Source organism: Paroedura picta, chromosome 6 (genome assembly GCF_049243985.1).
Source record: "Paroedura picta isolate Pp20150507F chromosome 6, Ppicta_v3.0, whole genome shotgun sequence".
NCBI lineage: Eukaryota > Metazoa > Chordata > Lepidosauria > Squamata > Gekkonidae > Paroedura > Paroedura picta.
The window spans coordinates 50,841,992-50,869,234 of NC_135374.1; the positions used below are offsets into that span (position 1 = coordinate 50,841,992).

General features: G+C 40.6%; 1 protein-coding gene and 1 long non-coding RNA gene across 4 annotated transcripts in view; one reads left to right on the plus strand and one right to left on the minus strand.

Moving 5' to 3' along the window:
• NRIP1 (nuclear receptor interacting protein 1) overlaps positions 1-9,150 on the minus strand; it is an 85,792-nt gene extending 76,642 nt beyond the window's left edge. For 2 of the 3 annotated variants that reach the window (XM_077342410.1, XM_077342412.1), the window contains exons 1-2: positions 8,529-9,150; positions 1,699-1,766 (exon numbers count right to left, since the gene is read on the minus strand). The gene's annotated coding sequence lies outside the window, so the exon portion shown is untranslated. Of the gene's footprint in view, positions 1-1,683; positions 1,767-8,528 lie in introns of all 3 variants that reach the window. The other variant, XM_077342411.1, reaches the window with a different exon arrangement.
• LOC143839833 (uncharacterized) lies at positions 169-6,557 on the plus strand. Its single transcript, XR_013231888.1, has 3 exons — positions 169-240; positions 4,159-4,255; positions 6,311-6,557. It is a non-coding gene; the product is annotated as an uncharacterized LOC143839833 (long non-coding RNA).
• Positions 9,151-27,243: the final 18,093 nt, after the last annotated feature.

The following is a 27,243-nucleotide window of genomic DNA, read 5'->3' on the forward strand; positions in this document are numbered from 1 at the left end:
TAAATAAATGACAGTTCAAAATATTTAAGCAAATGTATTCATACAAGAGTTGTTTGAATTCAAGCCACCTGCACTGTCAACCAAGAACTGTTATTCTTATTCCCAGAACAGAACAGATGACAGTTAAAACAAAGGCTACTAGGAAAGTGCAACATTCTTTAACTGACATTTACTGCACTGGCCTTGGACTTCTAATCTTCACTAGACAGGACACACAGATCAATCCATCAGCTCATAAAGGTGTGCTTTCTTAACCTCTAAAACAGATGGGATTGGCTAGAAATGTCTAGCATGTCAAACTGTTAATCACTATTGCCCTTTGCACAAAATAACTCACTTAAGCTGAAGCATGGTTGTACTGTAACCAACATTAGTCCGTGGGAAACTCATTTAGCTGTCACACACTCTGGCCACTCCTGCTCTCCCTTAATTAATCCTAATGCCTTATGATTTGACCTTTTGTGCTAACCTATTAACCCTATCTAGTACAAGTTCAAATATATTAAACTAAAACTAAAAACTTGCTGTAAAATATTAAATGCCAACCAAGCTGCTGGAAGAGCAAGTGCTACTTTTCTGTTTTCTCCCAAAACTATCAAAGAAGAAGAAGAAGAAGAGTTGGTTCTTATATGCCACTTTTCCCTATCCGAAGGAGGCTCAAAGCGGCTTACAGTCGCCTTCCCATTCCTCTCCCCACAACAGACACCCTGTGGGGTGGGTGAGGCTGAGAGAGCACTGATATCACTGCCCGGTCAGAACAGTTTTATCAGTGCCGTGGTGAGCCCAAGGTCACCCAGCTGGTTGCATGTGGGGGAGCGCAGAATCGAACCTGGCATGCCAGATTAGAAGTCCACACTCCTAACCACTACACCAAACTTGCTCTCACCAAACAAGCTGCCCAGGATATTGAATAATGGCACAGATGTAAAGGTTATTGACACAAACTAAAGATGCAACTCTCTTGAATACGTTCTGCATTATAACTGGTAAAGAATTTCAATACATTTCTTCCATGAACAATACTCTACCCATCCGTCTCAATGCTTGACTCACCAGATTCAAAAAACAATCAGAAATCACTAGAGATTCCATTTGCTTTGAAACTTTTAATTTTCCTATAGCAGACAATCATCAGTAGTGTCAGCAGGATTCATATTAATTGTATTATTTACAAATATAGGTGGTGACATGAACTATGCTCAATACACGGAAATTGATAGGAATAGAGGAGCACTTTATGAGAGGATATAAGTTGTCCATAGATGATTCTAAGTGATGACTGGGAGATGATGTCTTATTGTACTTTGCAAAGTGGGTAGTATATAAATAGGTTTCTGCCAATGTAGTTTTCATTAATTTACTAAGCCATAAAGGATACAATATAAGTTACAGCAATGCATATTAACCAATATGAAATGCAACAAACTACTGTAGCATCTAAATATAATGTTCACAATCCACCCAATTTTTTTTACTGTGAAGGTCCTTTAGTAAGCTAAAGAGCTCATAAAACCCTCAATGATATTTCCCCCTCTGGCACTGTAAGGTAAGTTCTAGGTCTTCTCGTTACCTCTTATGTAACTTTTAATGGGATTTTAACGCAAACAGTTAATTCTGAATTTAAAAAATTCTTCTAATGTGATTAAACATACAGTATCCACAGTGCTGGGGAAATAAACTCACAGGTTAAATTTTTACCTTGGCACTTCTCCCTTTCATGAGTCCAAAATGCATCGTAAGTGATCCAAAACAATTCCATATTTTATCTGTAAATAAAACAGCAACATTATAAATGTCTATATAACATTCAGTTTTTATATGTACAGCATACTACAGTGAAAATTATACTATTTTGTCTCAATTTAAGGTATTTAAACTTGCAGCTCTTCAAAGCATATTTAACTATTTATTTTAACTATTACAGCAAAAAAGAATAAATTCTTACTAGGGTTACAAGTAATTGCTAAGTGTGGCATGACCTAGTTTACTGACTTCAGTTAAACTATTCTTGTCCCCTACTCCATGGGTACATAAAAGTGCATAATTTTATTTAGTATCTTATTGGGCTAGTAAAAAATGTGAATCTTACCTATATGGTTTTTAAAATTATGCATAGTTAAGAAGTTTAGCATCTCGGTCCCAAAATAATGTTTTATTTTGATTCCACACTTTATGCAGTATGCATGGTCACATATCCTATTTTGTTTTACAATAACCCCTGTGAGACAGGGTGACCCAGACATCTTCAGAATTGACTGGGATTCAGATACACATCCCATCACTTCTAAATTTCAACTTCTACAATTCACTAATTTAGTATTATCAGCTTTCAGAAGTATATTCAAGTTATTATCTGTCTTTCAAACACATTGAAAATAACATATAAAAGCCCCATATAAATGCTTTTAAATTATAAAGTTGAACTAAATGTTTTACTTGAAAACCTATGAATATTGAATCTGCTACACTTTACTAGTTATTCATCCATTCTCACTTACAGTATGTATAAACCATCATTCCCAAAGTATTCTACAATATTTCAATGTTACAATTCACAATTAAATTGATTCAAGTCTAAAATTAAATCTAAAATCAACCAACAGAAAGTCTAATTTTTAAATAAATGTGTTAACGTTTTCCATAACTTACAGTAGTTAAAAAGATCAAATCAAAAATATTACAAAAAACCCTCCTCCCCAAACCTGCAGCGTCTATTTTATTAAAAACCCTAGTAATGAAAATAGCCTTGCAGCACTTAAACACATCTAGAAATTGTATCTTCCACAGTTCCTCAAAGAGTCCAATCCATAAGATGGAGACTTATGGCTAGCGTAAGTGGGGGGAATGATCAGCAGGTGGGAACCTGAAGAGCACAGCTCGTGAATAGATACATATGAGACAGTACAAACAGCATGTAGATCCAAAGTTACAAAGGTCTTTAAAGGTTTGGAATCGAATTCAGAAACAAACAGGCAGCCAATTCAGTTCTTTTAAAATAATTGGATGGTACATTCTGAACCAGCTGAAATCTCTAAACAGTCTTCAAGACAGACCAACATACAGCATATCACTGTAATCCAGTACAATTACACAGCAGCACCAACAAACCAATCAACACAGTCTGCTGAAAATGTAAGTTTATATTCCTTCAGACAACTAAGATTATTTGTACTGAACCTTTAATGGAAGGAGATGAACCATGACAGAAAAACCTAAGATAAAAACATTCCTCGTCAAGGGAAGCCTAGGTTCCACAACTGATAGCAGGGGCTTATACAAGGTACGGCACTTCCAGAAATACTCAGGTCCCAAGAAAGGCCAGCACTGGAATTCGATGTGTTAGAAAGACTGGTATCCATAACAGACATTGTGCACACAGTTGAGTGGCAACACCAAGCATGATCATACGATTTGAGGTTGGGTTAGAGCAAGCTCAACACATGACTCCATAGCATATGATGAAAATAAGATACTGAATCCTTAATAAACAGTGTGTGTTTCCCATCTATGTGTGGTGTGTGCATAGATAGTGGGGTTGGGAGAAGAATGGCCTGCCCAGGTATTACTTGCTCCTTCTCGCCATCTGCTAGTAAATTCAAAGCCATGAAAGTGTTTCTGGAACACACTTCTACACAGTCCAAGGTAAGGATCACAGCATGGGAATCTATTCATTTTAAATTTGCATAACTGGCCCACTTTGTTATGTGATAAATTTCTGACATACTGGCCAACCGTATAAAAGTATAAATCCAGACTGCAAGAGATTCAAAAGAGTATCCTCAAAAAAATTCATCTGGTTCAGAATTATGCAATATCTTATTTTTCTTACATAATTAAGCAAAGCTTAAAATAATACTAACATAAGTCTCATTTTGAAAATTGGCCACAGTGTAGATGAAAAAGTAAGCACAGTCTATCTATACCAGATAGGAGAAGATGTATCTAGAAACCCTGGGCAAAATTCAAGTTTGCAGAAGGGAGGACTTAATTTTTTTTAAGAAGCTGATAAAATTTTTAAAAAATTAGATGTCACTATCTTATGTGAATTACCTCACACAATCCGAGAAGCCATTCTGGATTGCCTAGGCTGCTACAACATTGTCTGTGGGTGATTAAGTAATCCAAAATGGTTGCCATGATATCATTTTGCAATTCAAGGTGAGTTGGAGGAAAGATGGAACAAGCAATGAAGAAGAAGGATGTTCTGTGAGGCTGCAACAGACTACAAGGCATTCCAGGCATGAGATGACCAAAGGTAATGTGCCAGGGCCTTTTTCAGTGCATCAACCCCAGTCTTCCTTGGTGGCCTCCCACTAACACTGACTGTAGCCAATCTTGCTCAGCTCCCAATTCCTGACCTCAGGCAAAACTGTACTAAACTGGCTGCTGTGGGCATGCAAGAAGGACAAAAATGGGAATGAGAGGAAAATGTTATGTAAGGTGGAAGATGGGGGTGCAGGAAAGGAAGGAAGCACGAAAAGGGGAGAAGTGGCAAGGGTCAGCCATGGGAGGAAGAAGCAAAGGAAGGAATGAAAGAAGGCCAGGAGGGCAAGTAGTTGATGAGGGTGGTATCAGCTTGGTGTAGTGGTTAGGAGCGCAAACTTCTAATCTGGTGAGCCGGGTTTGATTCCCTGCTCCTTCTCCTTATGTAACCAACTGGGTGACCTTGGACTCACCACAGCACTGATCGGGCTGTTCTGAACAAGCAGTAATATCAGGGCTCTCTCAGCCTCACCTTCCTCACAGGATGTCTGTTGTGGGAAGATGAAAGGGAAGGTGATTGTTAGCCACTTTGAGACTCCTTCAGGTAGAGGAAAGTGGCATATAAGAGCCAACTCTTCTTCTTAAGTGGAAGGAAAGGAAGAAACAGGGAAAGAGGAAAAGCTGTATAACTGGTGGAGAGAGGAAATGAGGGACAGCAGAGTATGAGAAAGAAGAGAAGCTGGAGGTGGAAGAGATCTTACTCACTAGTCCTTGCTGGTCCCTTGCTCATATACTCTCTATCTTACACTGTATAGTATGAATTATGCTCCAAATGTTTATTCTACTGCTGTTACATATATTCCAACTCCAAGCATTTTTAAAAATAGCTCTTTCCGAAGAGGAAACAATTTTAGCTGTGTTCAAATTATTTCTAAAATAAATTTCTCTTTTCTGGATCAGTTCAAGATATTCTAAGAGACTAGCAGTGCAATCCTGATACGCGGCTGGCAGTATATAATAAAGGAAATATTTTTAAAGAATGAATAAAAGTACACTTTTATAAGTCAGTTGAAGTCAGTGGGCTTAGAAAGATATAACTATGTTTAGGATTCCACAGTGGGAGAAACAAAATATAAACAATGAGGGGTTACACTGTCCTTCTCAAAATCATACTGATAAAGTTGCTTTGCCTTTATACAAAACAAATTCCATCAAAATGTATCATCCTATATTGACTGGATTCACACAAAGAATAATAGTTTTCAATGTTCAATAATAGTTGTCCTGTAGAAATGGTTTGCAGCCCAGGATAAGATTGTTCCTGTAGAAATGGTTTGCAGCCCAGGATAAGATTATAAATAAAGCTAATATTCTTGCTTTCATAGCTTACTTTACTTCCATTTAAATAGTAGTTGCAAGTGTTCAAAGAGTTGCACATATTTATTGTAGTAAACTTTACAGCAACCCTGTTAGGTAGGTTAGCATTACTTTCATTTTACAGAGCTCACTTGGCTAAGAGACAGCAGTTTGCTTAATAGTGAGTTAATATCAGAGCTAAACTTGCAACTTCCTTCTATTATAGCAGTTTTAATATCCCCACACTTCAGAATCAATTTTCATGTGAACGTGGTGGTCCAGAAAAGCTAATGGGATTTGATTTGTAAGAAACCATATTGTCAAAAGAGAACGGGTTTTCAAACAATGACAATTGGCAAAGAATCACGATTGGCAAAGAATTACCCATACATGTTACAAAGAATTCTGGAAAGTGTTCTAGAGTAGTGGCTTGGCCTACTATGTCTCACCATTACTTCATGTAAACTGAAATCAGGCCTTGGTTCAGAAACAACCTCCTGTGGCTTCATACCGCAATGGAAGATCAATAAAGGAGGAGATCCTATTTTCTAGGGATATTCCTGATTATTTCATTGAAAACCCCTTGATCCCCTTGATTAGCACATCAGGGTTCCTTAGAATACCACTCCGAAACTATATTAATATAGAAACAGTGTTATATGGAGAGCCATACAGTTAGAAATTCCTAAGACAGATCAGCATATAGGATGAATCGTCTTTATTAAGTCAAAACATCTTTCATTTCTTATAGATGTCTGTACCTAGCCTTGGATATTTATGTCTCTCCATTAAGTTTACCAGCCCAGAAAAGAAAAAAAAAGAATAATATTTGGTATGTATACTGAAAAGAACACATCTACCACTGTGTTCACTGATCTGGAAGCTGGTTTTGGAAGTAGAAAAGTTACAGAAAAAATATAAATAAATAAAACCACCACTTTGTACATCTTAGATATTCTAAATAACATACTCCTGCTGAAAAACTGAATATTTCTAATGCTCTGAATCCATGCTCTGAATTTTTATTTTTGGAACAACTAAAATAGTTATAGTAAAACTTAGGGCTAATGCACTTGTTACATTTTTCATTCAAATGTTCTAATGTTTTCCAGCCTTGTATCATGGCAGAAGCAGATAAGAAATCAACTTGCATGTACAAGGCATCTCCAGCCTTCAAACACAGAGAAAACTCACAGGAGTAAACAAGTGTCTACTAAAGGCCATACATGAAACAGAGTTTAGAATCAATGGTTAAATTCAGAACCAGCCTATTTGAAGACTGTTGTTTTTCTTTAGTTTCTTACAGTTAACCTTTGTGTATTACCTTTGCATATGTGCTTCCTTCTCAAACCTATAAGCTCAGGAATCTTGGCAAAGCTAAGCCATTTTTTAAATTACACAGCAATTTAAGCATTTGTACTGTGCAGACACACACCCAGTAAACACACATTGTTTTGCCACCTTTTAAAAAACAATGTTCAGTATTCTTACACTTGAAACTTGTTTTGCCTTAAGCTTTATGAAGTGTCAGACAGAAACTCATAGTTCGATAAACTTCAGAGATTCATTTTTGTTTATTACTATAAGATGTTTATCCCATTTACTTAAGAATTGGTATTCTTTTGATAATGAACTCCATAATTTGTATGTATAACAATATATTCTACCATGACTCAGACAAATTATAACTAACCTGCTTTGTCAGTGTTGAATAAAACATCCCAGCATTACTTAGTTGGATGCACAAAGAGCATTTTTAAAAAGTTTATCTTGTCAAATGCAATGTGCCTCCTCATTAAGGCTGAAAATACTGCCTGGTTTTGTAACATGAAACCTGTGTGAAAAGGGTTTACAATTGAAAACCTCAAAATGTTTAATTTAAAAAATTAAACCCCAGCAATGTCACAGTCAAATACATTATAAAATCAAGAGGTGTTTCTATGTCTGGTGATACAGCCAAAGTCCAACAATTCTTTCTGTAACATTTTATTATTTTACTCTTTCAGTGTTTACATTGGGCGAGCACATATATTGTACACCATCCAGTATAAGAAAGTTATTCCACAATCTGGAGTGCAACAGAATATGGTGGAAGCTTGAAATGCAGTGCCTTAGCTAAAAGAGAAAGGCAAAATGCCTCAGGGGCAGTATAACATTATGGAACAAAAATGATGCGAAAGCACCTTTTATGGACGATGGGGAGTTTGTATCTGACACACAAGATGGGGGTGGAGGGAAAAAATCTGAACGTCTCTGCTGCGTGAATGTGTGTGTTCGACGATGGAGAGGAAGTGAATAAAATAAGAGGAGGTGAGCAGACAGCAACGAGGCAAGGCCTTGTCTAGTGCGGTTGTGCAGGCAATTAAGAGGAGCGGATGGCTTAAAAAGGAGACTTTGGAGCGGCGGGGCGGGGGGAGGCAAAGATCTGATTCTTGAGACGCACGTCAGGATATTTCAGACCCTTCCGTAGCCTGCATAGGAGCCGCGAGCAGAACTGCAGTTGCTGCATCCAGACTTTGAGGCTTCACTAAATAATTCGGGCGGGGGCGGGGGCTTGGCATTTCCTTCAGCAGCGGCGCTTGCAAAGAATACCAAGGCTAAGGCTGGAGAGGGAGGGCAAACGGGAACCTACAAACTTTGCCTCCCTCCACCCCAATGACCAGTCAAACTTTATTTATTTCAAAGCTCGGGCAGGAGAGGCCGGCTGCCACCGGAAATAATCCTTCGCCGCTGAGTTCCACGTAACCCGCCGTATTGTTCCCTTGTGGCTCCATCCCTCCCTCTCTCTCTCCCCAGTCGCTCCCCGGTTCTGTCAGGCTGCCAGAGCAGCGCTTCTTTCTGCACAGTGCCCAAGCAGCAACAGCCGCCGCGGCCATTTCCCATTCCGCTCCTCCTCCTCCTCTCCTCCTCCTCCGGTCTCTCCCGATCCAACCCAGGCGGAAAGCCCGGCCGTGGCCCCTCGCACTCACCTCCCAGCAGCAGCCCCGGAGGTCCCCGGCGGCGCTCTCCTTGCTAGCTAGCCAGCCACCGCTTGTCCCCCAGGAGCGGCAGTTCCGTCCGTCCGTCCGTCGCTCCCTGGAGGGAGGCTCCAAGCGCGCGCGCCGCCGCCGGCACCCACGCGCCTCCTCAGGCCACCCCTGACAGGCGGGCGCGAACTCCGGCCATTAGTTCTCGAGCGGAGAGCTTCCCGCGAGCAGGACGGCTGGATGGGAAGGGAAGGGAAGGGAAGGGAAGGGAAGGGAAGGGAAGGGGCGGCGGGAGGAGGAGGAGGGGGGGGCGAAGCTCCGGTCTGTCTGGCTGCGAAGCAACTCGTGAAGCCAGCCACCGCCTCGACCATCCACAGGCGCACATTCACGCGCATACACACGCCGCCCGCTGTCCTCGTCGCCTCCGGAGCGCCTCTGCGTCTGTGCCACCGCTTTCTTTCTCCGTGGTTCGGGGCTCTGCAGCAATGCCTGTGAGGCTGACTTTCAAAGCCTCGCCCGCAGCCCGTGATCCTCCCTCCCTCCCTCCTTTCCACCCTGTCAGGCCCTCCCTCCTTCTCCTTGCCATTCATCGGTTTCGCCAAGTTCTTCTGGGTTAACCTCTTTCTCTCACTTCCCTTCACTCGGTGGCTGGCAGAGCAGGGAGACGTGGGAAGGAGGCTGGGGGAAGGTCTTCCATGCAGTGCCGGGAGTGTTCCTGGAATGATCTATTAACCTGTGGGGAGAGAGAGGCTTAAATAAAGTTGATATATTAACTGAAAGGCAGTAGATAGGGTCCAGCAGTAGGCTGCTTACCGGGCTTTCCCTTCTCCCCAAATACATAATATAAAATATTTATGGCTTAATATTGCGAGCAGTTGCATATTTATGGAGGGGGCGGATTAAAGATTTTCCATTCCTGTTCAGGAAACTGCAAACCCAAAAATAAAAGCTTTGCATTGCATTAATTGGTCTGGAATACCTACTCCCCCTCTTCTGACCTGTGTTGTTACTCTAGGCAGTCATGATAATCAGTAGCACAGAATGGAATCTGGGCTACATGCACAGGCAAAGGGCGTGAAAGGAGATCACACACAAATCCACAGGATGGAGTGTGTTTTCACCATCCTGATTTTAAAACAAAGTTCTAAATGGTACATGGCCTGTGTGTGGCTTAACAAACAGACTTGAAGTATGTGCTGATTAATAGTGGTGGGAAAGAAAGTCACCATATACCCTCTTCTGCCTTCTTGGCTGTAAAAGCTGTTGATATGTAGAGCCAGGAAGAGACATTCGTGAGGTGAACAAACAAGGAAAGCAGAAGTGAATAACTCAAAAGATCAAAGAAAAAAATCTTCACACTATTTCAAGTCAGGCAGACATATTTGGTGAGGACTGCGAAAGAGAGGTGAGTTTGGAAATTCCCCCATTTGACACCTAGACAGACTAGGAAGCAGTGATCTTCAATTCCATAACCAGTTCCCGTTCCTTTGAGAAGTAGGAGAGACAAGGTCTGGCCAAAACTATATTTCTTTTGAGAACTTTCAAAGGTGAAGAACTGAGAAACATATTTCTGGCTAAATTTATTCCATGATATTATGAGGCTGTGATCCAGAGGTACATGTAGCAATGTATGCCACAGCTTTTCAATTAATTTTGCTTCCAGTACTTCCTGCTCCCACTAAAGTTCAGTCAAACTTCCTCAAGATTCAACCAAAAAGGAAATTGGCAAAACAGCTTCTTGTGTGACCTCAGTTACTGTGGTCACTGAGATCCAGGTCTAGAATGGTGCACCAATTAGTTCTAGTTTTCTGTTTATATAACTGTTGTCTTGATTAACTGAAGATGAGGCATGATGTATGAAGAATCTTGATTTGGGGTTAACCTTGACCATCTGCTCCCTTCCAGTCCTTTGATTTTATGAAAACAAGGCAGACTGCATCAGTATTTGAGATTTCAGTGCCTATATTTACGTAGAAATGCCAATTATGAAGTCTATGACCCCTGCAGGTATTTATGCTCTATTGGTCATCCCCGGCCCCAAGGAAGCTCGTCTGGTCTCGACCTGGTGGAATGAGCTCCCGGCAGAGCTGCAGACCCTGCAGTTACTTCCAGCATTCCGCAGGGCCTGTAAGACGGAGCTCTTCCGCCAGGTTTACGGTTGAAGCCAGGCAGCAAGGAAGATCTGGTCCCTCTTCACAAAATGGTGGTAGTGTGTGTCATCAGCTCCCCTCCACCACCCTTTTAGATGGGGATATGGTTGGGTGAGACTAGGATTAGTTTTGTGCCATTCTTGATCAATAGGTTTTATTGTATTAGTTTTACTGGTTTATTGGTTTTAGGGGATTGTGGGGATTTTATGTGACCCGCCTCGAGCTTTTGGGGGGAGGTGGGATAATAATAATATAATAATAATAATAATATAATAATAATAATAATAATAATAATAATAATAATAATAATAATAATAATAGCCTCTTGTGGCGCAGAGTGGTAAGGCAGCCGTCTGAAAGCTTTGCCCATGAGGCTGGGAGTTCGATCCCAGCAGCCGGCTCAAGGTTGACTCAGCCTTCCATCCTTCTGAGGTCGGTAAAATGAGTACCCAGCTTGCTGGGGGGTAAACGGTAATGACTGGGGAAGGCACTGGCAAACCACCCCGTATTGAGTCTGCCATGAAAACGCTAGAGGGCGTCACCCCAAGGGTCAGACATGACCCGGTGCTTGCACAGGGGATACCTTTACCTTTACCTAATAATAATAATAATAAATAATAATAGGCTATGGCAAATGTATCACTAGATTTACAATATCAATCTCCTTTTCAGTTGAGACATTGGACTACTACAGAGTGCATATTTTCAAACATCATATTCACTGAACCACTGAATGGGGCTTTTGAATAATCTGACTAGTTGTCACTAATTATGATTATGAAGATTCAAAATAGTTTAGGGTTAATAGCGGTTTCAGATACTCATGAAATCCCCCCTTCTTTGTCAATCATATGAAGTGCTGAAATCAAGTATGTTGAGAGGAGAGGAGAACCTATGATAATGCATTTAAACACTATTGCCTGTTTGCACTGTGCAAAGTTGGGAGGCAGAAGAATAGTTTACGAGCATCTTAATCAGCCCCAAGTGAGTTTGTGATGGCTTTGTTCAAATTAAAAGTCTACGCTCAGGTCATAAAACCATAAATGAATTTCTAAAAATGCAATACCTGGATTGAAACCATATAAATCCACATGTGTACTTTAAGAAATTAGAGGAAAGAGAACAAGAATATAAGACAAACCTGAACAACATTCATGGCACAATTAACTTCACTACTATTGCTATATTTGAAAGTTTGGGAAGAGCAAGTCGTTCAGGAATTGTTATTTTATTTGTCCAACAGAAACAAAGGACTGGTATAAGTAGTCTGATATAATGTGTTAAAACATAAAGAGATAATTTTCATAACATTCAAGATTTTTTAAAATGTATGAAATTTGAAATTGTTGGCATGAAAGTTATGGAATGTGAAAATTAGGACAAGACAAAACATAAATTAATTTCATTGCATATAAAAACTGGCAAAGCGTTTAGAAGAAGAGTTGGTTTTTATAAGCTGCTTTTCTCTACCCGAAGTCTCAAAAGTGGCTTACAATCACCTTTCCTTTCCTCTCCCCACAACAGACATCCTGTGAGATAGGTGAGGCTGAGAAAACCCAGATATTATTGCTCAGCCAGAACAGCCTTATCAGTGCTGTGGTGAGCCCAAAGATCACCTAACTGGCTACATGTGGAGGAGCCCCGGAATCAAAGCCAATTTGCCAGATTAGAAGCTGCTGCTCTTAACCACTACACCAATCTGGCTCTCTTGGTTTAGATCTGCAGTCTAAATACTGCTGTAATTTGTAGATTCTTTCATATCTATTCCCACTGTAGTAGTTTTGCAAGTTCACGCTGTTACAGCAAACATGAATTTGAGAAGCAATTCCAAAATTAATAATAAAAGAGTCCATGCTGTAGCTGTAATACTGAATCTTAGGGTTTTTTTGCATCACCATTTTCCCTTACTTTCATAGTCAATTTCCATTGTTGTTGTTTTTAAGCCGTTCTGCATTCCCATCGAGTTCACTAATCCCATCAAATTCAGGATTAATTCTGGCTGCTTTTCCTCGCTGGGACTCTTAGTTCACTTTCTTGCCACTTTATTTCTAGTTTGTTTGAAAGTTCTTTTGGGGTGGTTTCCCTCCCTTCCCACCTTCATTCAAAATCAGAAATATCAAAAGTCAAAAGCGCAAAGATTCCACTCCAGCACTGCCCACATTGTACTCTACCTACCATTCTGTACCTCCATTCTCCTCCCTCACCTCATTTTTAGGTGTACAATCCCCATCTGTTCTTGTGTTCCAGCTTTGTCTATACTTTGGGTCATGGAGAAAGGGGCGTGGATGGTCACAGAGTCATAAGGCTATAATGTTCCTTGGGTGGGCATGCAAGTAAGAAGGTGCATAGACGCACACACATGCATGCCTCTCAAGTGAGTGCTCCGTGCAGGATATAAAGCTTTAAACTGCTGCCACTCTAGGGATGCCACTTCTAGGTAACACATGGAATTCCTTGTAATTACAATTGAACTAACATTCAACTAATATTTGAACAACAGCAAACGGGACCTTTTGAAATGGGGGGCAAGCTTTGTGTATAATTTGGGTCACAGAAGAAATAGGGGTGAGTAGTTACATATCCGCAGTCACAGCACTATAATATTCCTGGGGTGAACACACAAGCAAACAAGCCAGCAACACAACAGATCAAAAACTTCCATCTTCCAATGAACATGCCCCTTGCAAATTGACCAGAGTAGATTTATGCAAACTCGATGGTCTGACCCTGACCAAACTAACTGCAATTCTTCTTATTGTAATGCAGAAGTTATACTCTGGGAATCCACTTACAGTGCATGCACAGCATTCGACTTAAGCCATACCAACCTGAATTCAATAAAAATCAGAAATAAACTGCGCATGCACAAAGCACTTTAGTCCTGTTTGCAGCTTTATGTCTAATAGTCAATGGAATCTATATATTTTACCAACTCAGGTATTCTGTAACTTCTAGTTTCAAGCCCATGTGTGGGCTAATAGGCTGTTGCTATTGAGAGAGTCATTCCAGAGTTATTATACATAGTTTATTCTTATATTCTCCTTATTCCTCATATGCCCTGGTATGCCACTGAAAGTCACTGTCCTCTTTTAGCTAGATAGCTGTGCTAAAAATATACTTCTCACTATTCAGAATCAGAGAGTTCTATATTATCAACACATAGATCAGACAGCCATGCCTAAGAGGAATAGGCAAAAGACTTGAGTGTTGTAGTGTTTTCAACATATGATCATTTAAATATTCTGTACCATCACTATAAAGAAAACTTAATATACTTTCAGCTTCTTAATGACTTGGTCCATGTCTTTCATATATATAAACAAACTTTGGCTTTTTCTTCCATAATACCTTTTCCCTTCCATTTATCTGAAACCGCTGCATCAGAGTACAGAAGGAGCTACAATTTAATTGCAGCTTCCTATAAAGACTTTTCAAAAATATGTTCATCGACAAAAGAAAAGCAAAGTGTAAAAGAATTCAAATATAACAATGTCTAAGAATTGCTACTATAGAATGATGACCCTCTCCCTACCAAGATTAAAGGTTTTACTGACATATATAAAGTGAACCTGAATAACTTGCGAACCACTTCTCACCATTGTCTAAACTGCAGAGAGAATTTTTGTGAGCCTTTCATTAGAGTTACTAGATTGTAACTTAGAGAACCAGTGTTTTCCTTCTACCAAACAAATGGCAACAGTTCTTCCTTTCCTTGTCTGGTCCTTTTGCCAGGCTTCTTCCTTAGAATCATAGAATCAGAGTTGGAAGGGACCTCCAGGGTCCCCTAGTCCAACCCTCTGCAGAATGCTGGAAATTCGCAACTACCTGCCCACCCACAGTGACCTCAATTCCATGTCCTGATGATGCCCCCCCCCCAAAAAAAAACCCAGAATCCCTGGTCAGTCTGGTCTGGAGGAAATTCACATTCTGTCTCCAAAGTGGTGATCAGCATTTCCATGGACATGCAAGAAAGGGACGCAAGGCTTCTTGTTTCTAATAGAACTATTGTAGAATTCTTCTCATCAGTGCAGGTGAGGGACAGGTAGGCAAAAAAAAACCAGGACAGGAAATAGTAGGACCAGCCATAGCTACCTTGTTTCCCATGTTATTGGCACTCTGATACCATCATTTTTCAGGCTGCAATGGCAACCCTAGTCACTGTTCTTCTTATCCATCTAACTTCTACCAGGGCTTTTATGCAGAAGAATATATACAGATATATAAATAGAAGTCTTGCAGCCGCTTAGTGGTTAACAAGGTTTTATACAGAAAAGAAGTGATAAACTAGAGCTAGTTGTTTATACTGAGCCAGTGTGGTACATTTGTTAGAGTACTGAAGGAGGGCTAAGGAGAACAGGGTCCAAATTTTCTATTACCACAAGATGTACTGGGTACCCTTGGGGCAGTCTTTCTGTATTAAAAAAGAAGGCATTTCTATAAAGGGAACAAGGCTGTAATATAATTGAATGGAAGGTGCTTTATTAAGTGAACAGGATTTGAGCTTCACTGTTTATTTTACATATCATCTTGCTTTAACAGGATTGTTTACTATTTTTGCAATTCCATGTTTTGCACTCTTTGTGATATGTTATGTCTAATTATCTCTCTTCTTTTGCATTTTTTGTCATTTTTGTGATCCTAGTCATATTGCATTGTATATCAGATGCCTTATGTTACTTATTTGCATTATACTGCATAATCCACATTGAGTCTCAGTAGGAAAAGTGAGTTATAAATGAAGTAAATAAATACATTCTATTTCTGTTTAGGCTATTTCACAGTGTTATTGGAGGGATTAAAGGATGAGGGGGGATTTTGTATGCTGTTCTGATCTGTTTGCAGAAAAGGCAGGATAAAAATCATGTTAAATATATTATTTGTAAACAGCAGGGTCAAAGTGCGATAAATGCAGCGAGTACTAAATTAGACATGATTTCGGGATTTCTGCAACTCACTCTATTCGGGCCTACTCTTATCCCTGATCTGGAAACTACAACTGGTCCAGAATGCAAACACCTTGGAGGGCCCATTTCTAGTCCATACTCCAACAGCTGCAATGGTTACCAGTTGAATCCTGGATCAAGTTTAAGGTCTTGGTAATTACCTTTAAGGCCATACGTGGTCTGGGCCCAGAGTACCTGAGAGAATCTCTCTGCTTACACATCCCAAAGAGCACTATGCTCAGCCAATACCTTTCAAAAGGGATGTGGCATTCGTGACCACATAAGAAACCTGTGCTGAATTTTGGAAAAGTCACAGGAATATCAGAAGGATGCCTATATCTGCTTTATATCAATCAAAGCTTTTGATTGTGTGGATCACAACAAATTGTGGGAAACCCTGCAAAATTTGGGGGTGCCAATACATTTGATCAGACTGATATAGTTGCTCACTGCAAACCAACAAGCCATTATACATACAACATTTGGTGACACTGACTGGGGCAGAGTCTGCACTTACTTTATTTATTCCATTGTGGATCTTGCTGAATCCAGATTGATTTGAACTTCAGTCTTCCTCTCCCCCCCCCCCCCATTGAAACAGAAAAGTATTCTGCACATGGTTAGGGAAGCTCAAGGGGAAGGGGGAGCCAAGCGCAGCAGGAGCCTCTTTCTTTTCTTGAACAAGGGGGGGGGGGTTGGAGACTGCAGAGGAGGGAGAAAAAAACCAAGATGCAAATCTCTACTGAGAGAAGTTTATGCTTCTGGTGCTTCTGCTGAGAAAAGTTAGGGTTTCCCCTTTAAAGCCTGGAAACCAGGAACTGACGCCCCAGCCAATCAGGACTTCTCTACCCCGGAGTTCAGGAACACATTCGAAACAGGCAGAGCTCCGCATGCTTTCTCAATCTGATTCTTTAAATATTGAGGGTTATATCCACTCTAGGATATTGCAGGATAAAGGTAGGGTTACTCCGGATCGTTATATCCACTCTAGGATCTTGCAGAATAAAGGTAGGGTCACTTTGGATCAATCATGCTTGTTGAAGAGGAAAAATTTAAATCGGACAAAATCAAAATGGAAATCGCATTCAGAGGAGATGGTAGGGATTAAATCAACCTGGAGTTGGAACCCAGTTCAAAATAGAGAAAGGAGTTTGCCAAGGTTGTATTCTTTCCCCTTTCCTGTTTAGCTTGTATGCTGAGATCATTCTGAGAGAGACTGAACTCAAAGAATCAAACTTTGGAATTAAGTTTGGAGGAAAGAATATAAATAATCTTTGGTATGCTGATGACACTACCCACCTGTCAGAAACTGAGGAAGGCCTAGAACAGCTGATTACCAAAATTAGTGAAGAAAGCAAGAGGTTTGGCCTTTTCTTAAACATTAAAAAGACAAAAATAATGATAATGCAAAAAATGTCACAATAGCAATTGATGGTGAAGAGATTGAACGCGCCCAATAATTCATTTTTTTTGTATCACAAATGGATCAGAGTGGTGGCTGCAGCACAGAAATTAAACATTGAATCACTCAGCAATGATAAGCTTGAACTGAGTATGGAAAAGCAAGGACATAAATCTGATTATCAAATGTAGATTAGTTCAATCTATCATATTTCCAATAGCCACTTATGGCTGTGAAAGTTGGACGATGAAGGAATCAGACAGGAGGAGAGTTGATTTGTTTGAACTCTGCTACTGGAGAAGGTTTCTGTGGATTCCATGGACACCAAAAGTCACAAACAAGGAAATATTAGAGCGCATAAAACCTGATATATCACTTAAAGGCAAAATTATGAAACTCCAGCTCACTTATTTTGGCCATATCATGCGATACAACCCCATGGAATGAACAGTTATAATAGGACTGGTCAGTGGTAAAAGGAAACCAAAGAACAAAGAACACTGGTTACATATGATCAAAATGGACGCTAGCCAGAGCATTATGCAACCAAAAGAACTGGTGTAGGATCAAAAAATGTTGGGATAGTTGACCTATAGGATTGCCAAGAGTCAGGCACAACTGAATGGCTATCATCATCATCAATTGGTGACAACAGTTTCCCCAGTTTTGCTAAGCTATTTAACATCAGTCATGACTGAAGAGTTTCAAATCCTTGTTAAGCTCTCTGGGGATTGTATCAAATTTCTTAATAAATTCTACAGATATATGTACATCACGTGAAGTAGGAGTGGCATTTCTAAGTTGTTCTATGATTGCATAATCTGGAAAAAGTTTAGGTCATGTGGATTTCCGAGCTGATGGAAATATGATAATGAAACTGTTTCCATTTCTTTGCATGGCAAGGCTCAGTTTGACCAAACAGGTTTGTGTTAAAGCAAGGCATTATTCTGTGGCAGATAAAGCTTTGTCACGTTGATCATAAATCTGATTAAAGGCTGGAGGGCCAGGATAGCAACTTGACTCATCTGACACTAGCTCACAACTGTCATCACAGGCTGTTTCTTCCTCCTAGGTGTGGAAATTTCCCTTGCTGCTTTGCATGGTATTAAGCAGCTGTCTTAGTCCAAGAGATGCCTCTGAAAAATCTTTGATGAGACTGCCATACAAACAGCAACTTTTGCAGCAGGGTCTACACATTTACACACTGGACTGCAGGGTGAAAAAAATTCAGCAATAATCAGAAACATTGTTTTAAGGCTTTATGTATGATTATAGTGACAAACTTCACTCACAAAGGACTGCTTTCCTGAATGTTGTTTGCAGCAACCAGCCAGGAATCAACACAATTATATTAATTTTTTCTTCTGGCTAGGATTATCATCTGGCATTGACATAGTACATGTGCACTTGTTTTCTCATTAACCAGCTCCCACTAAGGTTGTCGTTAAGTTGAGCAAATATTATATTTTTCCAGTATAAAAGTGACATTATTTTATACCTCAGAAAATCTGATACTTTTTGACAGAACCATCATTGCTATGATGACTGACTACATTAAGTGATAGATTCAAATGTGTAGCCATGTTAGTCTGAAGTAGCACAATAAAATCAGAGTCCAGTAGCACCTTTAAGACCAACAAAGATTTATTCAAGGCGTGTTGGTCTTAAAGGTGCTACTGGACTCTGATTTTATTACATTAAGTGATACCACTGGATACCCTGTAACAAGTGTTACAGGCTCTTGGAACCTGGAGACCTAGATTGGAAACATTGTTAGAATGTTGGAATACAACTGCAAAGGCCAGGACCTCCCTCACTCTCCAGGACCTCCCTCAAACTTGAATTGTACTGGGTAATCTTGATTTAGTCAGTATTTCCTGATGTGACTTAATATCTCCTGCATGCCCATCTTCTTAACCAAAAGTACCCTGAGAGTGTTCTAACTGGGCAAAAAGGGGGTCAATATTTGTTCCACTGAAGAAAGTTGCATGCATGCCTATACATGTCCATAGATGCATATCCATCCCAGATCTGTTGACCAGATGATCAGACTAAACGTATTTCCTTCTGCAATGGTTGAAGGCAGGTATAGGAGAATTCCCCGCAATGAAAGAATTTGCAGGTATTGCCATACAGAACCAGACTCAGTTTGCCATATCATTCTGCAATGTGAGTTGTATAGCAACCAATGTTCTGACTTGATCTCCCCACTTCTACCCTTCCCTAATGTCTCAGATGGCAGGGCTCTTGAATTCCTGCTTATCGATAATTGTTCGGAGACCACTGAATGGGTAGCTAAGTTTTAATCTATAGTAATAACCCATAGGGTAAAGAAGTAAACGTCACTGGCTTCATCTTTTTGTATTTGCTGCTCCCTTGCCTGTTGTAACTTTCCTCACAGTTTTTTAGACTTGTATTACAGAACCGATTTTTATATTGTTTTATATTGTGAATGCCATTAAAGGTTTTGTATTGTATTGTAACCAAATGTACCCTGAGAGTGTTCTAACTGGGCAAAAAGGGGGTCTATATTTGTTCCACTGAAGAAATTGCATGCATGCCTATACATGCCCATAGATGCATATCCATCCCAGTTCTGTTGACCAGATGAGCTCCTGATGTTCCTGTGTGCCCCCTCTCCCCATGAACCCAATTCAGTTTTGGCTACTGCATGCCTAGGAATTAAATTGTAAGCATGAATTTCCCTAAGCAAGTCTGGTTGATATGAAAAAAGCAAACATACATGGGACATGAGAGCATTGAGTAAAGCAAAGCAAACACACATGGGATATAAGAGCTTTGCAATGTATAGTTAAGCTGTAATTTAATACTCAGATAGTTGTGAGGATGAAATGGAAGAGCAGAGAACAGTGTTCACTGAGCTCCTTGGAGGAAGGGAAGATTAAAATGAATTGTTCCAGTGGCATAGTTGGAGATTAAAGTCAGAATTACCATCCCATGGTTGTGTACTTTTATGAACTTTTAATGTTTTACTTTTACTAGAACTATTATTTTTATACAGGTACTGTTTTCAGAGAGCTGTGATTGGTGGCATCTGTTTTGTGGAATATGTACATTTATTGTCAATGCTTTATTTGCTTCTCTATCATTACTGAGTAAGGATTTGAGCCTTAGGCTTACTTGCCAGTTAATAGGTCTCATGAAATCTCTAAATAAGAGTGTTTTCATATGAAATGTCATCCAGGGTTTCCTGTGACCATATAACATGATGGTCTTGGGCATAGTCACAAGGTCTGCATTTTGATATTCTGCCCCAAAATCTGTTCAGAGGCTTCATAATATGACTGTTTGCAGATGGACCATGCATTACAAATCTTTAAACCGCCCGTGGCGCCGCGGGCGCCACGGACTAAATAAATGGTTAAGCGGTTCTAAGGGGGGATGTGTCCATGATGAGGAAGGGTCCGGATTGGACCCTTCCTCAGGACAATCGGAGGGACCAATCGGCAGGCGCTTTGCGCCTGCCGATTGGTCCCTCTGATTCCCAGCCCCAGCAACTGCGAGCCGTGCACAGTGCGGCTCGCAGTTACTCCTGGCCTGACACCCGAGGGAGCCCCCGGCAGTCGCGCGGAGCGCGGCTGCCGGGGGCTCCCTGCCCGGCGGCCTGACACGGCCAAAAGACCGCCGCCCAGGGCAGCCCACGCCGCATCAGGATGCCGCAGAAGAAACACCGCCACCTGGGGCAGCCCCCCCCGCCTCAGCCCGCCGCCGCCGAAAGCTCGCCGCCCAGGGGAGGACCCGCTGCCCGACGGAGCCCCCACGGACAGTAAGTGCCTAGCGCCCGCTGTATTAATCATACAGCGGGCTTGATTACTAGTCCTAGATATAAATCACCCAGGAGGCTGGTGGAAGAATAGGCCAGTGGTGGAAAAGGGGACAGCCAGCTGAAGTAGTTTGTGGGGAGACATTCAAGGGGTATTTCTCAGGGGAAGGTGGGTGAGCGCCTGGGCTTTCCCAGACAAGGTTTCCCCTGTTGACTCCAGGCAGGCTGCTCCCTGTTTTCTAGCTATCTTGTGCAGTCCCTTTAAAGGAGCAGAGATTACTCCCAGCTGTTTTTGCAGCTTTCTGTTGGAGCAGAAAGCAGGATTTTAAAGGGACTTGCAGTTCCCTTAAATCCCTGCTTTCTTTCTAGTTAGGAAATGGTATGCACCTCATAAACTGCCTTAAAAGCTTGTGGAAATCTGTGGTTGTGACCCATCACAGATTTTAATTCCTGCAAGTAGGGCAAATTCATCACAAATTTTGCTACATGGTTTCATTCATGTCCTAACATGGCTGCTATGGGGACTTATAGACACTCAGCACTGCAAATTCCCTTGGGAACTCTACCCTAATTTGCCACAAAGACCAAATTAGGATTGTGACTGCCCTTCAGGGGAGGTGGTTCAGCCTCCCCCTGGACCCACTTTCCCAGCTGAAAGAGCCTTGGGTATATTATTAGTTTCAATGAAGAGCTGCATGGACTAGTTCAAAATGCAGCTCCATACAGGCAAATAATACATCTTTGAAAATAAGCACAGCAGGGAAAACTCCATCTGCTCTATTCCATATGCCATAGTTTCAGTTCAAACTGGACCCCTCCAGTGGGTCAGGATTTAGTTCCCATGAGGAACTTGAAGTTGCAATTTATATGATCTTGTAACATTCCTAATCTTCCACTACAGTGTTGTACCCCTGGGCTTGATCTGCACAATCCAAAGTAGCAAAAACTTTGGCAGTTATTTCATGGAATGCCTCATACCCCTAAGCATAGTCTGCATATGACAGCTCATGGTTTAAGTGCCACTCAGCACTTAACACCCACTCAGGGCAGCTGTCCCGCCACTGAGTGCTTCCTCCTCCAACTGGCTTGCCTGTCTGACCAGCAGCCAGCCGACTGCCTTCTATTCCCTCCCCCCTGACCACCTCCTCCTCCTTCCCTCCAGTGCTTGGAGGCTACATATCCCTGCTGCATGAGAGCTGCCCCTGCTAGTGAGTTCCCTGCAGCCCGCAGCCTTTCCAGGTCCTGGGAAGGGATGGAGGGGCCATCCGCAGAGTTCTTCCACCCCACCACCCCAATCTAGCACCCATTGTATTTCTGAATGCAATGGGCTTTGCTCCTAGTGAAATATAAATGAGAAATAGTTTTAACTATCTTATCTTCTATTGTCATTTCACTAGATCTCAGTGGTCTTGAATATATATGGAGCTTTATTTTCTTGTCTGGCCCTTTCCCAAATTTAACAAGTATTTATTCAACAACTACCTGCATTACATTTCCAAGGGTAATATATATTTATACTGGTGTTCTTCTCTTTGTATCTCTATGGGGTTCTATTTTGGCTGGGCCTCCATGCAGCACTTCTAACAATCTTTATGCAAGATTAGTCATTGGTATGATACTGGTTCTCATTACCTGTCATGCAGTAAAGTATGTCTGACTATGCTGTTATATAAACACTTGCATGCTCATCAATTTTCTTCCATTAAAAATTAATGAAATAAAGGTGTTTATCATGGGCTCCTTCCATCATTTCACTTTCTCTTACGCCAACTCATCTTTAAAAGTCAGCGCAAGTTCATATAATAAAACACTGCCATGGAGTCACCCCAACTCAAGGGAAGAAGTGAGCCAGAGAGAATAAGCAAAGCCAGCACTGTAGGACAGGCAAGCAGTCGCTGCCACAATGAACCAGTCACCCTTGCCACACAGGTAAACTGGCCAGTGTCTTTCCCCATTCAGGTAAGCAGTGGCAGCCACTGTGATGACGGAGCCAGCATCCCAAGCCATGCAAGAGAAGCTACCCCTGTCAGCCTGCTCTTCATTCTTCACACACACACCCCTCCAGTGGGGGAAACAGTACCAGTGGCAGGCCCCTTTCCAGGACAATTTTTGCACCCCAATCCATTCATGAGCAAAATATAGCCAGTTGAGCTGCCAGTTAGTCTGGGGTGTTGTTTGTAATGTCTTTCTTTTTGTAATCTAAGATGAACTACTGTGAAATAGACAGACTTCAAACATTAAGATGGACACGAAACACTAGCACATCATGCTTTCTTTTCCTAGAATTATACATGTTTTCTAAAATAGAAATTTCATAAACTATGAAATTTCCAACTATGGTACTTTATATATGTCTTTCTGGAGACTCAGGCCAAGGAGTCAAGGCAGGAGTAATATTCTTGGGGCTAAATACTTGTTCTTAGAGTCACTGTAGCTGAATACCACAGCAAATCCTATCACATGGTTGGGAGTTCTTGGCTTTGTCGCACTTGAGTTGGGACCTCTGGTACTGATTGATAGGGATGCCAGGCGTCTCCTCCATGGCTCACTGGCACCTCAAAGGTTTTTCACACACTGGCATAATGCTAGTATGCCTGGCCCCCTCAAATCTTCTAGGAGGTACCAGGCAGCAGGCTTTCATCCCTAGCTCCAGAGTGGTGGTGTTAACCACCCAAGCCAGTTTTCTGGAAGAGACAGTCATACAAATCCAATGATGAATCATTCATAAATCAGTAAAGTCCAAAGGCAGGAATGTGTCCGGGGGGGGGGGGGGGAGATGCACAGGATCATCTCACATTTCAAGGGGGCTTTTGAGCAAACATTTGTAAAACAATGGTAACAACTGATCCCCCCCCCTCGTGCATGTTGCTTTGTGTCTAACCCATCATGGTTGAAACTGGAATGTGATATCCAGGCCAATTGCTGGAGCATCCTTTATTTTTTCCCACATGCCCTACAGATTATACCAGATTTTACAAGATTATTAGAACAGATGAAGTCTTGGACTTTTACTCTGAATGTGATATAGTGCTAATAAACAACCATTAAGGGACGACCGACAGTTGTATGTTTTTCATACTAGTGGTCTTTCACATTATTTACAGGAAAATACAATTGTTCATGAGATCTATAAAGTAAGTAGTAGGGTGCAAAATTCAGTTAAGTATGCATGCTTAATGATTTTAAATTCAACTCAGACAGCATGAATGCTTGTAAATAAAGGTTGTGCATAATTCAAACACATATTTCTATATTAAATCCCAATATATACAATAGTGAACCAGATATTTATTGTGAAAATTGCACATCTGCTTTTAGAAATAAGCGTCCAAACCACACAGTTCCACGGGAAGGGAAATGACTATATCTATAGTCCTTACTGTTAATATATGCATGTTGTGCAGCTCGAAGCATAGTTAAAAATAATTTCATTCTGCCACTTTTTCAAAAGAGTGAATTCACAACACAGACTTAAATATGATAATCTGGTGACAGAAAGTCTCAAGTGAGAAACGGCACTATAATCATTATAATTGAAATTAAGAACTTTTCTGATACAGGATGGTAATGGACATGAGAATTCAACAAATATATGTGTGGTAACCTTGCTTTAAGAAGTTGCCCCAAGCTTTGAGTGTTTCTGATGATCAAAGACTTTGGCTGAGATCTGAAAGCAGACAGAATGGCAAGCTGCTTTACGTTTGAAGTGTTGGGTTAAAATTACTGTTAACATTTGTTTGAGAAAGGAAATGTATGAATGATAAGATCATGAATTAAAATAATAAAGTTGACAACTTTCTTGTATGAATTATGTCGCTGGAGTGATGAAGGATCAACCTCTTAGAAATGTTAAAAGAACTGCAATTTTTAATCAGTTACAGGGAAAAATGAATGCATTTTGATTGTTTTTAAAGGTAGGTTCCTTTGTTATAGAGATGAGAATGTGAATGGTATATGGAAACTTTCTTCTTTTTCCCTTTCCCTTCTATTGTCTTAACTTTTTACAAACATTATTTTTTCATTAAAGATCATCCTGTCTTATATACTTTGAGAATCATCAAATAAAATTAAAGCACTTTCAAGTTCCATTGATTTAAAAAAGAATTAAGTACATGTTTAACTTTCTCATGGGAATTCAGGCCTTCATTCTCAGGGGAATTTAAATATTTATATGTGTGCCTTTCTCAGACTCAAGGCATGTCTGCATTACAGTAAGCACAGGGTTTTTGTCAAAGACAGAAGATCACAGTTCTTCTACTGTCTCCCCATCAATTGTAGTAATATGCAACTCAGCAAGTTGCTGCTGGCTGCTAGATAAGCTTGTGACATGGTGACATCACAACAAACATTTTGTATTATTTGACATGATTGAGCATGGTGAGAAACACTGATGTAAATAATGTTTTCAGCAATGATTGTAAGTTCAGTCATGTTTGCATAGGATTTCAGAAGGATCAAAGGTTGTGTATGAAATTGGGTAGTTTTACCTTGGAAATTATAATTAATAGTTTTTGATTCCAAATTCTTACTAGCATTCATAAAGGGAAACTACAACTAGGGGGGAGGGAGAATTGTAGCTCACCTCTTAAATGACCGTTTTTTCCTTTTTCATAATAACACATATGGAAAGGAGAGGGATTTCCTATGGTTTCCCTTCTAGCTATGTTATAATACAGACAGGAGAACTGGGGAAAGTTGGCAAGGATGAGTGGGTAGAGACTCCAATTCAGGCCAAAGAAAGAAGATGGTGATAGAAGAGTTTCTGTACCCTGTCAAAAAGGGAGTTAGCTCTGGATAAACCTTACAAGTTAGTTAAAAACTCAACATAAGTACTGGTATTCCAAAATAATGGGGTTGGATACTGGAAAGTATAGACTAGAACAAAACAGAGAATACTCAAATAAAGTAAACTGAAGTGTTTGGGGGAAAACACTGGAACAAAAGTCTCTCAACATAAAGATTTAAGTCAGTGTGAGATTGATTTGGTCACAAAAGGGAAAGTAAAACACAGGGAAAATCTTGTCTCTGCGGAAGGGAAGTGGACAAGTCCATTATACTTGTATACCGAATAATTCCCAAGAGTATTCTGTCAGGAATTAAGTGTGTGTGTGTGTGGGGGGGGGGGAGTCTAGTAAGAAGAAAATGGAAGTAAGAAAAAAAATGAAAAAATAGCCTTATACTAAGAAGGCAGAAAATAATAAGACTCGCAAGAGTCTTCTCTGGTGCTGGAGAAGACTCTTGCAAGTCCTTTGGACTGCAAGACGAAGAAAGCGGTCAGTCCGAGAGCAGGTCAGCTCTAACTGCTCTTTAGAAGGCCAGATCCTGAAGATGAAACTCAAATACTTTGGCCACCTCATGAGAAGGAAGGACTCCCTGGAGAACAGCCTAATGCTGGGAGCGATTGAGAAGGGGACGACAGAGAAGAAAAGAAGAAGGGGACGGCAGAACAAGGCGGCTGGATAGAGTCACTGAAGCAGACAGTGCAAGCTTAACTGGACTCTGGGGGATGGTAGAGGACAGGAAGGCCTGGAGGATGATTGTCCATGGGGTCACGATGGGTTGGACATGACTTCGCAACTAACAACAACAACAAGAAGTCAGTTATAAATTGGTACGTGGTTAAAAAACAGGAAGCAGAAGTTGTAAACATAGCATTTGTAGTCAATGAATCTATGTTGTTTCCCAAGGAACAATTGTGGGACTGATGCTATTTACAATATTAATAAATTACCTAGAATCAAGACTAGGAAATGAAATGGTGACAAAATAATTCAAGATGGTGAAAACCACAATGGATTGTGAAGACTCCTAAAAAAATATCTCCAGACAATGAACAGAAAATAATGTCACAAATATTATACTAAAGTGTAGGGACTCTTTAATTTACAAAGAAGATGAATCATACCTGATGATGCAGAATGAGTGATAAACAGTTCTAATAGAGTAAAATTGATTGATTCAAATGAGTAGCCATGTTGGTCTGAAGTAGCACAATAAAATCAGAGTCCAGTAGCACCTTTAAGACCAACAAAGATTTATTCAAGGCGTGAACTTTCGAGTGCAAGCACTCTTCATCAGACGAAAAACTGACCATCATAACAGTAGGAATATATAAGCAAAAGTTAATCCTGTTACATTATTAAACTGTGTCACAGCATCCAAACAAAGCCACATGATACCTCCTTGCCAAACCAGCTAATCGAACCCCTGGAACCCATTTGTAGTTCATAAAGACATGTCAGAAATAAAACTGTCAAAGCCAGTGATCCACGACTCACACCCTACTATTTACTGCCGGCCCCATCTGTCTCCATACCAGTGTGAAACTTTCTTACAAGTAGAAGCTAAGTTGGCAGCTATCTAGTCCTGGGACCAGAAAGTAGAATTCAAAATTACATTACATATTACTAACATAATCCCTGTCCAGTAGCACCTTTAA